Source organism: Lycium barbarum, chromosome 3, assembly GCF_019175385.1.
Source record: "Lycium barbarum isolate Lr01 chromosome 3, ASM1917538v2, whole genome shotgun sequence".
Lineage (NCBI taxonomy): Eukaryota > Viridiplantae > Streptophyta > Magnoliopsida > Solanales > Solanaceae > Lycium > Lycium barbarum.
The window spans coordinates 135,025,035-135,038,451 of NC_083339.1; the positions used below are offsets into that span (position 1 = coordinate 135,025,035).

At 42.0% G+C, this 13,417-nt stretch overlaps 2 long non-coding RNA genes across 2 annotated transcripts; both read right to left on the reverse strand.

Annotated features, from left to right (window-relative positions):
• Positions 1 to 376: 376 nt before the first annotated feature.
• LOC132632746 (uncharacterized) lies at positions 377 to 2,939 on the reverse strand. Its single transcript, XR_009579462.1, has 3 exons — positions 2,534 to 2,939; positions 1,813 to 1,869; positions 377 to 893 (listed from the first exon to the last, which is right to left on the reverse strand). It is a non-coding gene; the product is annotated as an uncharacterized LOC132632746 (long non-coding RNA).
• Positions 2,940 to 10,558: 7,619 nt separating this feature from the next.
• LOC132632745 (uncharacterized) lies at positions 10,559 to 13,121 on the reverse strand. The gene is made up of 3 exons (XR_009579461.1): positions 12,716 to 13,121; positions 11,995 to 12,051; positions 10,559 to 11,075 (listed from the first exon to the last, which is right to left on the reverse strand). It is a non-coding gene; the product is annotated as an uncharacterized LOC132632745 (long non-coding RNA).
• Between the last annotated feature and the right edge of the window lie 296 nt (positions 13,122 to 13,417).

The window sequence follows — 13,417 nt, forward strand, 5'->3', positions numbered from 1 at the left end:
AACATTTGCTTCATGAATACTTCAAGTCTCGTCTTTAAAGGTCTGACAAGTCATGCACCTCAACAAGCCTTGAAGCAGGGGGCATTTGTAGGCACTGAAATTTAGTCGGACTTAAATCCATAAATTAATTTGTGGATCATATTCTAAATTCAAGATGTATTGGTCCAAACAAATATTATGAGCTAACATATCGGCTTTATTGCTTAAAGTCCAACATGTATGGATTTAATTGAAAGACCAATTCAATTGGGCTAGTCTATCTTGTCGGACTTCACATGATAAACCCACTCTATTAGCCCAAGGTCCATGCCACGTGTCAAATTGTCACGACCCAACCCCGTGGGCCGTGACTAGTGCCCGAATTGGGCACCCGAACACAATCACAAATCCGAGTGGCAAACAGATAACTTATACCGACACAAATATCAAACACTGCCTCAGATTATATCAAACCCATCCAGGTATATAACAGAAGCCGACAAGGCGGTGTTTCAAATTTATAAGATTTTCAAAGAAAATTTCGGCAGAGTTTCCTTTGTTTTTCGGACTATCCAAAATAACCCTGTACACAGCAAATACCAACAAAGGCCACATAGGGCCAACAAAACAACATATACATGTGCGAGCCGACAAGGCTGCCATAACGAAAGAGATCATATGGACACAACTGTACAGAAGTAGGCACACACACCCACAAATAAGTCTACAGACCTCTAAACAGACCAAACGAATCATATGGCGGGACAGGGCCCCGCCGTACCCCGGAACAAATGTATACATGCATAGCGAACAAAAGTATATACCAAAAGTGTATGCTCTGAAATGAGAAGAGCACTCCAAACAGCTGAAGGGGATATCCTAAACTGGGGGATCACCGAACTGTGCGTCTGTACCTGCGGGCATGAAACGCAGCCCCCCGAAGAAAGGGGGTCAGTACGAAATATGTACTGAGTATGCAAAACAGAAGGTACAGAAATAAATCTGAATAATAATCGAATCAGATATATAGAAAATAATACATATCAAAATGTTTATTTCCAAAGTATAAATTATGCATAGGGCACTGGAAAATGTGGTCGCCCGCCTGTCGATGGCGCCACAACACAGCATAACACCAGAAAGTTTCAAATCTCCGAATCCCCGTCACACATCACAACACAGCATAACGCCAAACACAGCATAACGCCAAACATAAGTGGAACCCGGCCCTCGAGCGAGGAGCACGGTGAACCATAAACACAGCATAACACCGGAATGTATCAAAAAGCGCACGACAACAGAACCGGCCCGGGAACCGGCGAACGATATCATAGTAGGCACGAGCGGAGTAGTGAGGAATCATATGCATAAAATCATTATTATAAATCCGAAGGATAAGTAAAATAGTCATATTCGAAATCGGAGTAATAATTATCACTTTTTGATTCAAAGTTGTCGAATTTACATAAAGGGCGTCGTGGGACCCACGGACGAGTATAGACCCGAACTGAGCCCGCCTATGAAAAACATACCCATTATACATCAAGCAAACTCCTATAAAAATTATTGGAGCGATCCGAGCCTCTATGCGAAAAATATGGCATTCAGAGATTACAAAATTTCTTAAAGTGAACATTTTCTATGCGAATTTCGGAAAGCGATTACTTCAAATACATCATGGTTCATATTTCATAAAAACATACATAAGAGTGTCAAAGAATATATATATGGATCATAACATGCTCGGATCTCGAATTTGGAATTCCCTTAAAGCTCTAATCTAGCCTATGTGAAACTAAGGCATGCCAAAAGAAGGAAGGTTGCTTTACATACCTTACGTCGTTCAAGAGCTCAGTCCAGCCAAGAACTTCCACAATTAATATGATAAACCTATAATCGTAAGAGTACACACGTGACTTAAGAAGGCTTTCACATACCATATATATTAATTGATGACTTAATTCAAAAACGGAACGGGCAGCATCTCCTCTATATCATTAGCATCTTCCAATTTGGTATATCAGCCCAACAACAAATAAATCCCAAAAACACAACATGCATGTCCATAACGATTTCGTGATACTCTATAACGAGCGACAAGTTCGAATTACAATCCGTATACTCCATGGCACCTTTTCGTATGTTTTCTTCTTAACCTTAAAAATATTCTCAATATGATAAGGACATCCTTTATCACAAATCTCGGCTTTATATCATATATTTACAACAAGAAAAATAGCCCACAACTCCAACTATATCAATTGACAATTCTATTCGTAAGTTCGCGTTTATTCCATCAATTCCTATATCGATACTTGTATACACTTCTTTATTTTTGTATATACATTGTATAACAACAAGCAGGATAACAATAACTACAACACGTTTCACGATATTCCAGCTCACTAAATAATTTATAATAACCACCAAACAGTCCGTATGATAACAATAACCATTTATCCGATTTCCCGCAATTAATTTCCGTAGTTCCCATCTCAAATTTTTGCTATAACGGGGATGAATTTAAATATGCTTAGGAGAGAATAATTCTTACCTTATATTCCAAGAAATGATCTTTTTCCACCTTACTTCACTTGAAGAAAATCGGATTTAACAACACAACAAAGCGAAACAACGAGGTTGAAGCAGTGAGCAAAACCCGAATATTGTTCTTGAAATGCAATATATTTTTCTTCCTTAAAAAGGAAATCATGTTGCTGCTACTAACATTCACGTTGCTGCTTCCATAATATTGTAGGAAACAATGTTTTTCTTCCTTCAATTGAACCCCAAAGACCAAAGACGTATGCTTGCAATTCTCCTACGTGAAAAAGACTTGATGGTCTATTTGCTTAATTAATATTGCAAGAACCGAATTCACAGTTCCATTAGTACTGCGTTCTGCCCATACTTATATTAGGGAAAAGTTCGGCTAAAATGTTCCCCAAGGGTTCTACATCTAATAGACCATGGGTCCCGCCACTTTTATAAAATGTTAAATTTATTTGACTATTCCATATGTGTCACTAATAGGAATGTATTAGTCACTTGATCATCTTTGTGCTGAGTACACACGTGGACACACTATCTTTAATACTTATCCACTATTTAATGTATATTATCCTCCCACTAAACATCTAATGATTAACCAATTAGTCACATAATTAATTTTTTTATCCAATTCACTTAAATAGCAATCATTTTTAATACACTTCATATACTCATCATCATAAATCATGAAATATGCTACTACTCCGTAGCCTCTTTTAGCACACATAAAATATTATTTCCAATCACCGTCACCACAATTGTTAAATGCTAAATTATTTCGGAATTTCATTCTTTATATACACCGAGTTCTTGATTTTCATGCTTGAATATGACCAAATCCTTCGGGTTCGGGTAAATTTGCTCATGCTGGACGTTTTAATTTCCTAGTCCAAAAATACGGATATTATAGCTTGGACCGTATTCCATTCAGATAAATTTCGAACCTCAGCAAAAACTTATTTTCTTCAATTGTTTAACTTCTAATCCCTTACGACACATTTGTATCATCACCCTAACCACTTATAAGCTTGGGGGATAACCTCGTTTCCGTTACTAATGTCATTTAACTTACACACTTTCCAACGCATGAAAACACGGGATGTAACATCCTCCCCCCCTTTAGAACATTCGTCCTCGAATGTTAGATTAGCCTTATAGGGTCTCACAAACAATTCGGGGGAGTTTCCTTTTGAGTAGCATATATCAATTTCTTACTAATCAATGTAACGAATTTAGAAATTCAAATCACCTGTAAACACACCTGGTGGCGCCTCCTGGTCCTGTCGGCTGGCCAACGCATATATGCGGTTCGAAGGACCGCTAGAACCTGAAATACCACCACGGCCTCGACCGCGACCCGCCGGTGCTGGCATACCCCGCCCTGCAGGGCGCACAACTGAGGGAGTAGAAAATGAACCCGCAGCCGATCCCGCCGGCTGAACTGTACTACTAGAACCACTCGCCATCGGACAATCACGCATCATATGGCCCTGACGGCCGCAAGAAAAACAGGCTCCTGTAGCTCGATAACACTCCCCTGGGTGCGATTTCCCGCAATAAGAACAACGGGGCCTGGGTGGTCTGGACTGGCTGGGACCTCTGAATCTCTGGGAACCTGATGCTCTGGAACCCTGTCCTGCTTCTGAGTATCTGACACTGTCAAATCCTTCCCCGATAGACTGCGGGAGTGCACTCTGCGCCGGCTGAGAAGACTGTCTAACATACTGTTGAGGCTGCCCGCCTTGAGGCTCCCCAGAATACCCAGCGGACCTGGCCCGCTTGGGCGGTCTCCTATCACGATCTCTGCCCGACTGATCCTCTCTGTGCCGGTCCTCCATACCCTGAGCATAGGCCTGTAGCCGGGCGATGTCCATATCAGTCTGTAATGACACCGCCATACAACCGTCGACCAAATAACGATCCAACCCCATAACATATCTGTGCATCCGATCGGACATATCTGCAACTACGGCAGGTGCATACCGGGCCAGAGAATCAAACTCCATATTATACTCACGAACACTCCGACCCCTCTGCTGCAGATGTAAAAATCGGTCAACCCGCGCCCGCCGTAACTCTGGGGGCAAAAAGTGGCGGGTAAAAGCAGCCACGAACTCGTCCCAAGTAGCTGGGGAAGCACCCTCACCCCTAGATAGCTCCCAGGACTCATACCAGTGAGCAGCGACATCCCGTAGTCTATGCGAAGCCAACTCAACAGACTCAGTCTCTGAAGCCCTGACCAAATCTAGTGAGCGCCGCATCCCCCGAATAAAGTCATGGGGGTCCTCGTCGGGCTTAGACCCGAAAAACTCTGGGGGACCGCAAGTCAGAAAGTCACGAACTCTCAGGCTATCTCGCCTGTCATCATCATCATCAGCTCTCGGCCCGCGTCTGCGAGCCTGTCCCGCTACCAAAGTAGTCAATAACTGTACCGCCTCCCTCAACGTCCTATCCTCCGCCCCTGGCTGAGGAACTGGAGGCGCGGGAGCTGAAGCCCCTGGAGCTAATGGAGAAGCTGCTCCAGACTCCTCTGACGATGAAGACGTAGCAGAGTCGGCTGGCCGGGACGTAATATCACGCATCATCTGAGCAAGGGTCAGAGTACCCTTCCGAGCCCGGCTAGTCTCTCCTACCACCGCCTTTTTCTTCTGGGCAGCCGTTGCCTTTTTCGGAGGCATCACTGAAAAAAACACAACAACTGATCAGAACAGAGTCATCCTAATAGCACAGCTCTATCGCACGATCTAAGATTTCAAGAAAGGAAACACCCTAAATGTCCTGTAGCTTCCTGTTTATAGATGTGGTGCACAACACACCGATAAACAAGACTCTACTAGACACGGTCTGTAGACCTTCCGAGGACAAACCGCTCTGATACCACTTCTGTCACGACCCAACCCCGTGGGCCGTGACTAGTGCCCGAATTGGGCACCCGAACACAATCACAAATCCGAGTGGCAAACAGATAACTTATACCGACACAAATATCAAACACTGCCTCAGATTATATCAAACCCATCCAGGTATATAACAGAAGCCGACAAGGCGGTGTTTCAAATTTATAAGATTTTCAAAGAAAATTTCGGCAGAGTTTCCTTTGTTTTTCGGACTATCCAAAATAACCCTGTACACAGCAAATACCAACAAAGGCCACATAGGGCCAACAAAACAACATATACATGTGCGAGCCGACAAGGCTGCCATAACGAAAGAGATCATATGGACACAACTGTACAGAAGTAGGCACACACACCCACAAATAAGTCTACAGACCTCTAAACAGACCAAACGAATCATATGGCGGGACAGGGCCCCGCCGTACCCCGGAACAAATGTATACATGCATAGCGAACAAAAGTATATACCAAAAGTGTATGCTCTGAAATGAGAAGAGCACTCCAAACAGCTGAAGGGGATATCCTAAACTGGGGGATCACCGAACTGTGCGTCTGTACCTGCGGGCATGAAACGCAGCCCCCCGAAGAAAGGGGGTCAGTACGAAATATGTACTGAGTATGCAAAACAGAAGGTACAGAAATAAATCTGAATAATAATCGAATCAGATATATAGAAAATAATACATATCAAAATGTTTATTTCCAAAGTATAAATTATGCATAGGGCACTGGAAAATGTGGTCGCCCGCCTGTCGATGGCGCCACAACACAGCATAACACCAGAAAGTTTCAAATCTCCGAATCCCCGTCACACATCACAACACAGCATAACGCCAAACACAGCATAACGCCAAACATAAGTGGAACCCGGCCCTCGAGCGAGGAGCACGGTGAACCATAAACACAGCATAACACCGGAATGTATCAAAAAGCGCACGACAACAGAACCGGCCCGGGAACCGGCGAACGATATCATAGTAGGCACGAGCGGAGTAGTGAGGAATCATATGCATAAAATCATTATTATAAATCCGAAGGATAAGTAAAATAGTCATATTCGAAATCGGAGTAATAATTATCACTTTTTGATTCAAAGTTGTCGAATTTACATAAAGGGCGTCGTGGGACCCACGGACGAGTATAGACCCGAACTGAGCCCGCCTATGAAAAACATACCCATTATACATCAAGCAAACTCCTATAAAAATTATTGGAGCGATCCGAGCCTCTATGCGAAAAATATGGCATTCAGAGATTACAAAATTTCTTAAAGTGAACATTTTCTATGCGAATTTCGGAAAGCGATTACTTCAAATACATCATGGTTCATATTTCATAAAAACATACATAAGAGTGTCAAAGAATATATATATGGATCATAACATGCTCGGATCTCGAATTTGGAATTCCCTTAAAGCTCTAATCTAGCCTATGTGAAACTAAGGCATGCCAAAAGAAGGAAGGTTGCTTTACATACCTTACGTCGTTCAAGAACTCAGTCCAGCCAAGAACTTCCACAATTAATATGATAAACCTATAATCGTAAGAGTACACACGTGACTTAAGAAGGCTTTCACATACCATATATATTAATTGATGACTTAATTCAAAAACGGAACGGGCAGCATCTCCTCTATATCATTAGCATCTTCCAATTTGGTATATCAGCCCAACAACAAATAAATCCCAAAAACACAACATGCATGTCCATAACGATTTCGTGATACTCTATAACGAGCGACAAGTTCGAATTACAATCCGTATACTCCATGGCACCTTTTCGTATGTTTTCTTCTTAACCTTAAAAATATTCTCAATATGATAAGGACATCCTTTATCACAAATCTCGGCTTTATATCATATATTTACAACAAGAAAAATAGCCCACAACTCCAACTATATCAATTGACAATTCTATTCGTAAGTTCGCGTTTATTCCATCAATTCCTATATCGATACTTGTATACACTTCTTTATTTTTGTATATACATTGTATAACAACAAGCAGGATAACAATAACTACAACACGTTTCACGATATTCCAGCTCACTAAATAATTTATAATAACCACCAAACAGTCCGTATGATAACAATAACCATTTATCCGATTTCCCGCAATTAATTTCCGTAGTTCCCATCTCAAATTTTTGCTATAACGGGGATGAATTTAAATATGCTTAGGAGAGAATAATTCTTACCTTATATTCCAAGAAATGATCTTTTTCCACCTTACTTCACTTGAAGAAAATCGGATTTAACAACACAACAAAGCGAAACAACGAGGTTGAAGCAGTGAGCAAAACCCGAATATTGTTCTTGAAATGCAATATATTTTTCTTCCTTAAAAAGGAAATCATGTTGCTGCTACTAACATTCACGTTGCTGCTTCCATAATATTGTAGGAAACAATGTTTTTCTTCCTTCAATTGAACCCCAAAGACCAAAGACGTATGCTTGCAATTCTCCTACGTGAAAAAGACTTGATGGTCTATTTGCTTAATTAATATTGCAAGAACCGAATTCACAGTTCCATTAGTACTGCGTTCTGCCCATACTTATATTAGGGAAAAGTTCGGCTAAAATGTTCCCCAAGGGTTCTACATCTAATAGACCATGGGTCCCGCCACTTTTATAAAATGTTAAATTTATTTGACTATTCCATATGTGTCACTAATAGGAATGTATTAGTCACTTGATCATCTTTGTGCTGAGTACACACGTGGACACACTATCTTTAATACTTATCCACTATTTAATGTATATTATCCTCCCACTAAACATCTAATGATTAACCAATTAGTCACATAATTAATTTTTTTATCCAATTCACTTAAATAGCAATCATTTTTAATACACTTCATATACTCATCATCATAAATCATGAAATATGCTACTACTCCGTAGCCTCTTTTAGCACACATAAAATATTATTTCCAATCACCGTCACCACAATTGTTAAATGCTAAATTATTTCGGAATTTCATTCTTTATATACACCGAGTTCTTGATTTTCATGCTTGAATATGACCAAATCCTTCGGGTTCGGGTAAATTTGCTCATGCTGGACGTTTTAATTTCCTAGTCCAAAAATACGGATATTATAGCTTGGACCGTATTCCATTCAGATAAATTTCGAACCTCAGCAAAAACTTATTTTCTTCAATTGTTTAACTTCTAATCCCTTACGACACATTTGTATCATCACCCTAACCACTTATAAGCTTGGGGGATAACCTCGTTTCCGTTACTAATGTCATTTAACTTACACACTTTCCAACGCATGAAAACACGGGATGTAACATCCTCCCCCCCTTTAGAACATTCGTCCTCGAATGTTAGATTAGCCTTATAGGGTCTCACAAACAATTCGGGGGAGTTTCCTTTTGAGTAGCATATATCAATTTCTTACTAATCAATGTAACGAATTTAGAAATTCAAATCACCTGTAAACACACCTGGTGGCGCCTCCTGGTCCTGTCGGCTGGCCAACGCATATATGCGGTTCGAAGGACCGCTAGAACCTGAAATACCACCACGGCCTCGACCGCGACCCGCCGGTGCTGGCATACCCCGCCCTGCAGGGCGCACAACTGAGGGAGTAGAAAATGAACCCGCAGCCGATCCCGCCGGCTGAACTGTACTACTAGAACCACTCGCCATCGGACAATCACGCATCATATGGCCCTGACGGCCGCAAGAAAAACAGGCTCCTGTAGCTCGATAACACTCCCCTGGGTGCGATTTCCCGCAATAAGAACAACGGGGCCTGGGTGGTCTGGACTGGCTGGGACCTCTGAATCTCTGGGAACCTGATGCTCTGGAACCCTGTCCTGCTTCTGAGTATCTGACACTGTCAAATCCTTCCCCGATAGACTGCGGGAGTGCACTCTGCGCCGGCTGAGAAGACTGTCTAACATACTGTTGAGGCTGCCCGCCTTGAGGCTCCCCAGAATACCCAGCGGACCTGGCCCGCTTGGGCGGTCTCCTATCACGATCTCTGCCCGACTGATCCTCTCTGTGCCGGTCCTCCATACCCTGAGCATAGGCCTGTAGCCGGGCGATGTCCATATCAGTCTGTAATGACACCGCCATACAACCGTCGACCAAATAACGATCCAACCCCATAACATATCTGTGCATCCGATCGGACATATCTGCAACTACGGCAGGTGCATACCGGGCCAGAGAATCAAACTCCATATTATACTCACGAACACTCCGACCCCTCTGCTGCAGATGTAAAAATCGGTCAACCCGCGCCCGCCGTAACTCTGGGGGCAAAAAGTGGCGGGTAAAAGCAGCCACGAACTCGTCCCAAGTAGCTGGGGAAGCACCCTCACCCCTAGATAGCTCCCAGGACTCATACCAGTGAGCAGCGACATCCCGTAGTCTATGCGAAGCCAACTCAACAGACTCAGTCTCTGAAGCCCTGACCAAATCTAGTGAGCGCCGCATCCCCCGAATAAAGTCATGGGGGTCCTCGTCGGGCTTAGACCCGAAAAACTCTGGGGGACCGCAAGTCAGAAAGTCACGAACTCTCAGGCTATCTCGCCTGTCATCATCATCATCAGCTCTCGGCCCGCGTCTGCGAGCCTGTCCCGCTACCAAAGTAGTCAATAACTGTACCGCCTCCCTCAACGTCCTATCCTCCGCCCCTGGCTGAGGAACTGGAGGCGCGGGAGCTGAAGCCCCTGGAGCTAATGGAGAAGCTGCTCCAGACTCCTCTGACGATGAAGACGTAGCAGAGTCGGCTGGCCGGGACGTAATATCACGCATCATCTGAGCAAGGGTCAGAGTACCCTTCCGAGCCCGGCTAGTCTCTCCTACCACCGCCTTTTTCTTCTGGGCAGCCGTTGCCTTTTTCGGAGGCATCACTGAAAAAAACACAACAACTGATCAGAACAGAGTCATCCTAATAGCACAGCTCTATCGCACGATCTAAGATTTCAAGAAAGGAAACACCCTAAATGTCCTGTAGCTTCCTGTTTATAGATGTGGTGCACAACACACCGATAAACAAGACTCTACTAGACACGGTCTGTAGACCTTCCGAGGACAAACCGCTCTGATACCACTTCTGTCACGACCCAACCCCGTGGGCCGTGACTAGTGCCCGAATTGGGCACCCGAACACAATCACAAATCCGAGTGGCAAACAGATAACTTATACCGACACAAATATCAAACACTGCCTCAGATTATATCAAACCCATCCAGGTATATAACAGAAGCCGACAAGGCGGTGTTTCAAATTTATAAGATTTTCAAAGAAAATTTCGGCAGAGTTTCCTTTGTTTTTCGGACTATCCAAAATAACCCTGTACACAGCAAATACCAACAAAGGCCACATAGGGCCAACAAAACAACATATACATGTGCGAGCCGACAAGGCTGCCATAACGAAAGAGATCATATGGACACAACTGTACAGAAGTAGGCACACACACCCACAAATAAGTCTACAGACCTCTAAACAGACCAAACGAATCATATGGCGGGACAGGGCCCCGCCGTACCCCGGAACAAATGTATACATGCATAGCGAACAAAAGTATATACCAAAAGTGTATGCTCTGAAATGAGAAGAGCACTCCAAACAGCTGAAGGGGATATCCTAAACTGGGGGATCACCGAACTGTGCGTCTGTACCTGCGGGCATGAAACGCAGCCCCCCGAAGAAAGGGGGTCAGTACGAAATATGTACTGAGTATGCAAAACAGAAGGTACAGAAATAAATCTGAATAATAATCGAATCAGATATATAGAAAATAATACATATCAAAATGTTTATTTCCAAAGTATAAATTATGCATAGGGCACTGGAAAATGTGGTCGCCCGCCTGTCGATGGCGCCACAACACAGCATAACACCAGAAAGTTTCAAATCTCCGAATCCCCGTCACACATCACAACACAGCATAACGCCAAACACAGCATAACGCCAAACATAAGTGGAACCCGGCCCTCGAGCGAGGAGCACGGTGAACCATAAACACAGCATAACACCGGAATGTATCAAAAAGCGCACGACAACAGAACCGGCCCGGGAACCGGCGAACGATATCATAGTAGGCACGAGCGGAGTAGTGAGGAATCATATGCATAAAATCATTATTATAAATCCGAAGGATAAGTAAAATAGTTATATTCGAAATCGGAGTAATAATTATCACTTTTTGATTCAAAGTTGTCGAATTTACATAAAGGGCGTCGTGGGACCCACGGACGAGTATAGACCCGAACTGAGCCCGCCTATGAAAAACATACCCATTATACATCAAGCAAACTCCTATAAAAATTATTGGAGCGATCCGAGCCTCTATGCGAAAAATATGGCATTCAGAGATTACAAAATTTCTTAAAGTGAACATTTTCTATGCGAATTTCGGAAAGCGATTACTTCAAATACATCATGGTTCATATTTCATAAAAACATACATAAGAGTGTCAAAGAATATATATATGGATCATAACATGCTCGGATCTCGAATTTGGAATTCCCTTAAAGCTCTAATCTAGCCTATGTGAAACTAAGGCATGCCAAAAGAAGGAAGGTTGCTTTACATACCTTACGTCGTTCAAGAGCTCAGTCCAGCCAAGAACTTCCACAATTAATATGATAAACCTATAATCGTAAGAGTACACACGTGACTTAAGAAGGCTTTCACATACCATATATATTAATTGATGACTTAATTCAAAAACGGAACGGGCAGCATCTCCTCTATATCATTAGCATCTTCCAATTTGGTATATCAGCCCAACAACAAATAAATCCCAAAAACACAACATGCATGTCCATAACGATTTCGTGATACTCTATAACGAGCGACAAGTTCGAATTACAATCCGTATACTCCATGGCACCTTTTCGTATGTTTTCTTCTTAACCTTAAAAATATTCTCAATATGATAAGGACATCCTTTATCACAAATCTCGGCTTTATATCATATATTTACAACAAGAAAAATAGCCCACAACTCCAACTATATCAATTGACAATTCTATTCGTAAGTTCGCGTTTATTCCATCAATTCCTATATCGATACTTGTATACACTTCTTTATTTTTGTATATACATTGTATAACAACAAGCAGGATAACAATAACTACAACACGTTTCACGATATTCCAGCTCACTAAATAATTTATAATAACCACCAAACAGTCCGTATGATAACAATAACCATTTATCCGATTTCCCGCAATTAATTTCCGTAGTTCCCATCTCAAATTTTTGCTATAACGGGGATGAATTTAAATATGCTTAGGAGAGAATAATTCTTACCTTATATTCCAAGAAATGATCTTTTTCCACCTTACTTCACTTGAAGAAAATCGGATTTAACAACACAACAAAGCGAAACAACGAGGTTGAAGCAGTGAGCAAAACCCGAATATTGTTCTTGAAATGCAATATATTTTTCTTCCTTAAAAAGGAAATCATGTTGCTGCTACTAACATTCACGTTGCTGCTTCCATAATATTGTAGGAAACAATGTTTTTCTTCCTTCAATTGAACCCCAAAGACCAAAGACGTATGCTTGCAATTCTCCTACGTGAAAAAGACTTGATGGTCTATTTGCTTAATTAATATTGCAAGAACCGAATTCACAGTTCCATTAGTACTGCGTTCTGCCCATACTTATATTAGGGAAAAGTTCGGCTAAAATGTTCCCCAAGGGTTCTACATCTAATAGACCATGGGTCCCGCCACTTTTATAAAATGTTAAATTTATTTGACTATTCCATATGTGTCACTAATAGGAATGTATTAGTCACTTGATCATCTTTGTGCTGAGTACACACGTGGACACACTATCTTTAATACTTATCCACTATTTAATGTATATTATCCTCCCACTAAACATCTAATGATTAACCAATTAGTCACATAATTAATTTTTTTATCCAATTCACTTAAATAGCAATCATTTTTAATACACTTCATATACTCATCATCATAAATCATGAAATATGCTACTACTCC